The 7,661-nt window shown below is 42.6% G+C and overlaps 1 protein-coding gene across 2 annotated transcripts in view; it reads left to right on the top strand.

Annotated features, from left to right (window-relative positions):
• PDE8A (phosphodiesterase 8A) overlaps positions 1-7,661 on the top strand; it is a 310,375-nt gene that overhangs the window by 78,103 nt on the left and 224,611 nt on the right. The gene's annotated exons all lie outside the window — the stretch shown is intronic.

The raw sequence follows: 7,661 nt of genomic DNA, 5'->3' as shown, positions 1-7,661 counted from the left end.
CCCCCCCCCCGCCCCCCCCCCCCAATAAATTTGCCAGGGTGGTTCAGTATCATTATTCCCAGTATACTCAGAGGCGAAAGAGCAGAGGCAGCCCAGTTAAGCACTGTGCTTCTGCTGTAGCTGGCTGCCGCGAGAACACCAAGGACCTGTAGCAGCTTGGGTTGAGTTGGCTTTTTCTTTCCCTTCCCTCCCCCACCCCCAAATTGCAGGGACGATGAGATTTGTCCACACTACAGTTCCTAACCCCAATTCATTGATTGCTGTAGTTTATATTGGTTACTGCAAATACTCATGTCCCAGAACAAACATTTACAGAGTGAACATACAAATCATACAAATATGCTTACCAGTTAGTTCAAATTAGCTAGCAATTGACTTAAAAATCCCTCCATATACTGAAAGGGCTTGTTAAAGACCTTGCTGGTGGAGGGAGCTGAGGGAAGTAGAGTGGTGGCAGTTCTGGGGAAGAGGTGATATTGTTTTTGTTCTGTCTGAAACTGATTTAAGGAGCATGTTCCCCTTGATGCCCCTGAAGTGGTTTGCCTGCATCTATCCTGCATGTGCATGATACCTCTAAGCACTTTGACTTGGCTGTGTTATCTATGACTTCCCTCTTCACTGACAATCAGAGAGGCCATTTGGCACAGATTTTGAAGGCCCACAGGAGATTTCCTTGCTCCCCAGTCTCTCCTCAAATCAGTTTTCTCATTCGACAGGTCAAGCTATTTCATGAAGTCTTTCATGTCGCTGGCCATTTCCCAAAGCATATACTACTTAACTAATGATAGAGAGAAGTATAAAACTTTCAGGCACGTTGGATGCTTTGTCTATTGGTGCAATCTTTCACCTATTGAATACTTCATTTCTAAGTACATAAAAATATAGCACACTATGTGGCAGCCCCCAGAGCTCTGCATGGAAATGTAGTTGAGAATATTTGGAGCCTGTTTTTTCACATAAAATTGTTAAACAATGGTTGCTAACTAAGCTTGGCTTAATTAAGTTGACAATTTGAACAGATGATTTGAACAGTTCATTAGCTGTTGACTCCGGCTTCACATCTAATGAGCCTGCTGACAGGAAGGTGCAACTTCCAGCTCATGCTTCCTCAGACCAGGATTAATGATTTTCATTTGCTACAGTCCTCTAGCTACTCAAACCAGGTCTGTTCATCACTGATCTCAAAAATATCTTGCTCTCAGGCTCAGTAAGGATATCTTTGAGTTTAGAAATTGAATGGAACAGTCTAGCTTTGGAGAACTGTGCACATGTGACTTTACAGCAGGGGTGGGCAAAATACTGCTTATGGGCCAGATCTGGCCCACCAGGCTATTCTATCCAACCCATAGGACCCCTAAAAAATTTAGAAAATATTAATCTGCTCCTGGCTGTCTGTCAAAGATGACAGGATTGGGGGGGAGTAGGACCCAGCAGGAGGCAGCACCCCCACCCTGCCCACCCCCAGCTATTTGTCTGCTTCCTGCTCTGGCCCTGCTCTAGCACCACATGGCTCCTGGCTCCATGGCCAGACGAGGGAGCACAGTGCTGTGCACGGTGTACGCATGTCAGGGGGGAAGAGAGAGAGAGGGAACATGAACATAAGCAGGGGCAGAGTAGAGTGTGTGTGTGTTCGGGTGAGTCCCACACGCACACCCCACCATACACATGCACCCCCCCCTCGCACTGTCATACATGCAGACACCCACACCCCCTCACACACTGCAGCCACCTCCCCCCACACACTTTCCCCCACAAACCCCATACCCACCCACACTCCACACACCCACCCACATGCTCCCTCACCCTAGATGCCCATCCCCCACAATATACAAGCGTAAGACTTCATTTTAAGCTATCGTGCAATCACTTCTATGTACACTACACAAACACATGTAAACCAGAGCAAAAAGATTTTTTGAAATCAAATTAATGAATGTTTTAGATGCTCATTCTTTAGAATCTAATTTGGTGTTTTCCTGGTTCCAAGATGGCAAAACCCCTTGCTGAAAGGAGTACTTCTGGGGGCAAGGGGAGGGACTTCTGGTGGCAAAGATCAGGGGTTAGGGGGCGGGACTTCCAGTCCCAAGATCGCGACAAGGGGCTGGGGCACCTGCCAAGGGATGGGGCTACCCATGTGGCCCTCAACAGCTTGCCAAAACTAAGTTAGCGGCCTTCCACCTGAAATAATTGCCTGCCCCTGCTTTACAGGCTAAGGCTGTTGCTAGTCCGTATATGGTGACAAATCTCTGATGGTGTCTTGGGGGCATGGCTGAGAGTGCACAGGCAAGGAATAGCTACTGCTCTTGGTAATATAGGTGCCATTGTAATTTATTGCCTTTCTTTTTTGCAAATGCACAGTTCTGCACACGCAGATTTTAGTTGCTCAGTTTTAAAAAAATATAAAATAGCTCATTTTCTTCTCTTTTCCTTATCAATGAATTAATGCTTTCCTATGAATCTTTTTGCCCTCTGCCAGTTAATAAACTCTTCGTTCACTCCTTTTGTACTCTAAGGGGTTCTGTCCCTAATCTTCTTAGTCTCTGTTATAGTTATTCCCAAGAATAACTATATAACAGAGAATAACTGTTGGGAATAACTATAACAAATCCCCTGAAGTCAGCAGGAGTTGAGTTTGCTTCCTTGAGGGCTTCTGTTTGTCTGTCTTGGTTTCTCTCCCATTTTTAAATAATTTTAGCCTCACTATATTGGTTTGGGAGTGGACAGATGAAATCATTACATTGGTTCAGATGACACACACTGTTGGCTGGTAATTCTCCTAGTCCTCCTCTTATAATGATTTAGTTTTACATTTACCTGTAGCCTTCTATGATAAACCTTCATCCACATTTGCTCTTTCCTCAGACCTGAAGATGAATGATTCACATTCGAAAGCTCTTCTAAGTCTATCCCAACCATGCAGTTGGTCCAGTAGATAGAAAATATCACCCGTTAAATCTTGCCTCTCACATTTCCTGGCCCATCATCGCTACAACATTACTGCAACACTATCACAATAACAGTTTTTTCAGTCTTACTATATTGGTAGAACTTACTGATAAAACCATCTACGTGTAGGCAAAACCATCTAAGTGTAGGCAAAAGTCATGGGCAGGTTAATACTAGCAAGCCTCAGGGGTGTTACAGTGCCATTTACAGCAGTGCCATTTATGGGTGTGGTTTATTAAAATACTTTTAGATGGCAAAAACTGTAATGATCTGGGCAAAATGTGTTTTTTGCTCAGATAATTTATATGGGGCAGGAGTAAAAAAGAACTTTCTTGCCATTGTAAACTGTGTACATGAGCAGAGCTCGTCAATACAGCTAGGTTACATCCACATTAGAAAGTTTCCTTGCCAGAGTATTTGTTGACTTATACCAAAATTGTTATGTTGCTGGAGCAGGAGCCTACTTGACTGGTTTTGCTCATGCTGGGCATCCTCTCTGGAAGAAGCTGCTGTGTCAGCAGAAGATACCCATGTCCCTACTTTGCATAAGAGACCAGGACCTTTCATTACCAATTTCGACTTTTTACTGGAGCATCTCCACATTGGCCTTCTGCTGGCAGATGTATGTTGGCTTTGTGGCGTTCAAGAAGCTGTATTATTTTGGGCTGTAGAAAGGCTGGGTGTTGCTGGTTTATATCAAATTTCTGCGTGGACACATACTAGCATCTGGCAATAAAAATGGCAAAGTATTAACAGACTAGATGTGTGATCTTTCAGTTAGGAGAAACAAAGGGTTATTAATGGGCCTTTTTCCTCTGTCCCTCTTGAAATTAAGTCATATACACATTTCATGTTGCTTTTCCAAATTTCCCATGATTATGTAGCTCATCACTCTGTGAAACAATGTTAAAGCAAAGCTAAGCTCTTAGTTAATGAGCTGTATCATTTAATGCATGATATAAGTCCTAATTATCACATTAAAGTCTTTATTTGAATGTAGAACAAATTAGCGCTTGCAAGGGAAACATGATGTTTTAGATGTGGCTTAGTGATACTATGTTGGTAACACAAGGGTACATTTTAAAATGCTACACTTGTTACTGAGCTGTCACTTCCCTTTCTGTAACTAAAGGTCTTCACTTGACTATGGCTGGTGGCTTTCACTGTGGCAACCATTCTGGCATGAGATTCTACTTGTGCTTATTCAGTTATGTAATGGGGGTTCCTACACTGCTTCCTGGATCCAGAGCACAGGCCTCCTTACAGAACAGATCTGCACCCACTTCTCATAGCAGGGCAAGCAGTGGTGAGGGCAACACACATCCCCAGTGGGCTCTGTACCCCAGACTGTACCACCTACCCCCAGACTTTAGTAGTGGGCCCTACCTCTGCTGTCCCTGCTTCTGAATTCCTGGCCCCTCCAGGAGCCCTGCAGGCCAGATGAAATGGCTCTGTGGGTCAGAACCGGTACGTGAACTGTCTTTGACAGCTCTGATGTAACCTTTAAAATTAACATTGAAGTCATTTGTTCTTTTTTGTCCAAGATAACCCTTCCTGCTATCGTCATTACTTTTTCTTAATTTTAACTGCCGCTTTTGTGTCAATCCTACACATTTTTCAAGAGACATGGGAAGCAAAAGGAGGGAGGGGTAGGCAGTGGGGGGCAGGCACAGGTATGGGGGAGATGGGGACAGCTGGGCACATGGGGGGGCAGGTGAGGCAGGCACAGGCATGGGAGAAGGTGGTGGGTGGTAGGCATGGGCAAGGGCCAGGGCAGGGGGGATGTGTCAGGGAGGGAGGCACAGGCATGGGGAGGGCCAGGCACCAGGGCGGAGGGGGGGTTGGATCTGCCCATATGATCCCCCCACTGATGTTTTTCTCTCTACAGTGGTGGGGGGATGAATATAAGACAACCCTCCAATTAGATTATGTACATGGAAAGTTATAACAGATGTATAATTATCCATGTATAGAATTTAATCATTGGGTGGTTGTCTTAAGGTCAAAGTCATCTTGGATTTGGGTAAATATGTTATTAAAAAGCAGTGTTTCAGTAAAAATACAAACAAAATCAAACAAACACTTCAGCTAAAAGCAACAATCCTGTTTCTATGCAGTCAAAGTAGAATTGATTTTATTAGCTTTCAGTGCTGTGGTGTGTTTCCTATGTTTTTTAAGTTTATCTTATTAGCATTTAAAATTGGTGAAATTCTGGTACATGACAACAAAATAAAACAAAAACTTATTTTGTAGGAAATCTTTTAAAATTTTATCTAGTACAAAAAACAAAAATAAATAATCAGATGGTATGTAAACCTTTGTTCCTTAATTAACGTTTGCGTATGTGACTTGTTTCATTTAAATATGAATGGGGACAGTCATCAGTAGTGGCATACACATGACTCTTAGTTTTGTATTAGACAGCTGGTGCTGATAGATTTCATAAATAGAACTCCAAGAGTATTTGTTTGTAACTTTTTTTTTGTCTTTCTCTGGTTTTGTCACCATGCCAGCTGGTATGAATACCTGTTGGGGTAGCTAGTTTATATATTTGATATATTTTTGGTCAGACTTCTTAGCATTGAGGGGATACAGTAGATACCCATTTCAGAACTTTCAGTTCTCCACGGCAGAAGGATTCTGACGATATCTGATGATCGATTTAGATAATTTAGAACTACCTTTGCCTGCAGAACGTTATCAGTCTTGCATCTACTGTCTGAGTTAATGAAGCCCAGAGCCTCAATTATGTGTGCAGGTTTGGTTTTTTGTTTTGTTTTTGCTTTTTTGTAGCATCTACTTCTCCATTATAGTAGCTGTGAAAAAGAAATGGGATAAAATACATATAATCCTATAATATCAGGATCTGTCACCACCACCTCTTTCAAATACATATAGCATCTTTTTTTTTAAATGGCTGTGCTCATCATGGGCCTCATTTAATGGAATAAATCACTGTTTTCCATCTTTAAATAGCTTCTGTGGCTTCCGATTTTCTGATGCACTTGCATCACTTCTCCCTGAGGCAGCCCTGGGGGACACCAGGCTGCCAGAGGTGGGGCACCTTGCGGGTAAAGCCAGAGCAGCTGGGTGGTGGTGTGGGGGTTGTTACCTCCACTCTGGGATACTCAGAACCCATCTCCACTCTCCGGCTTTGGTGGAGGATTGGATGTGGCTCACAGGGTGAGTAACTCTGGCCACCCCATCATTAGTACTTACTGAAAAGCAGCGTCCACTTATTTTTGGTGCAACATATTCTAGGAGTACCCTAGAGTTCACACTTCATGCTGCATTGTCAGCCATTACCTTTTGGTTTTGAGAGGAGTATGCATGAGAATCTCATGTTACTAGGCCTGACTCTTTTCTCTATTACACTAGAATAGATAGGTGGAAAACTCCATGTAGGTCCCTGGCATTACACTGGTCAATCAGAAAGCTCTATCATAGATCTTCAGAAGGTAGCGTGGGGCCTTGGATGTCTTTTTCTTCCTCATTTTTCTGGAATCCTATTAATACTTGAAGTTGGCAGAGTTATCGGGAGTCTAGTCTGCTCTAGTGTGGTGTAGCAAGGACTTTGGTACTGCTTTATGGAGGTATAGAGGAATGTGGAGATGTAGAGAAAATGTTTACAGCTGTGGTAGCTTGGCTTTGTGCATTCCTTGCAGGAGGCAGATTGATAAAAGCTGTTAGCTTTAAACAAGCTTTCTATCCTGTTTGAAGCCAATCTGAGTAAGTGCCTAAAATTCAACATTATTTAATCCTTAACATTCATATCAAATATTGTCTACTGAAAAAATAGCTATAAATAAACAATAACGTGAAGTACTGTTAAAAAAAACTATATCCTACAACAGCAAATTCCACATGTTTACAGTGGAAAACATGTTTTGATGTGTGGCTCTAATATTTTTCTCTGATATTGGAAATCAGTGGGGGGTTTTGTCTTTCTGCTTTGGGCCTGAGACCTTCCTTGAAGCACCTGTCTCACATTTCTGTTCCCTGTCTCTGCTCGTCTGTGTCTTCAGCTATGTCTTGAGATCTTCTAGTTCATCCTGAAATGAATCAAACTCATTGCCTACATACATTTTCTTCTTTTATTGCCTTTGACACTTTTGTAGCTTCTATCCATCAGTACCTAGACACTTTATTCTCCTTGAACATTAGAGTGCCTAGTTCTCCTTGAGGCTTGTGCCAGTGCGGGTCCAGAGATTATGGATTAACTGTCAGGGGCATCTGAGCTACAACATGAACCGTCTTCCAACCAGAAACTGGATGCTCACTCTCACCCTGGTGTACTAAGTCCTCACGTGCAGTGGGAACAAAAGCGCCTTGCCTGTTTTCATGCCACTTGCATGAAGTTGTCTTGCACAAGGAGTATATCATTGGAGAAGCACTTCCTTGCTTTTTCTTTATCCTGTAAGGAAAATCAACTCCTTGATTCTAGGAGCCCTTATTAAAATAACAGTTTGGTAGGTCTGATAGATAGCTCTTTCTAAACTGTACTTTTCTGCTGGAGGAAACTAACATACTAAAATTAGACATTATAGTGCAGTAGAGGGAAACTTATGTTACCACAGCAAATGTTGCATAGATACATTGGGAGATCTTGCTGTTTTATTAAAATGCTTTCTGTACTTTCAGCAATTCTTTTATAACCACCACACTCCTCTTTTTATGAAAAAACAAACAACAATCCCCCCCCCCCAAAAAAAAAA

The sequence above is a fragment of the Gavialis gangeticus genome, unplaced genomic scaffold (genome assembly GCF_001723915.1).
Source record: "Gavialis gangeticus isolate Ggan-Ray unplaced genomic scaffold, GavGan_comp1, whole genome shotgun sequence".
Taxonomy (NCBI): domain Eukaryota; kingdom Metazoa; phylum Chordata; order Crocodylia; family Gavialidae; genus Gavialis; species Gavialis gangeticus.
This window is presented reverse-complemented; position numbering and strand designations above follow the sequence as displayed.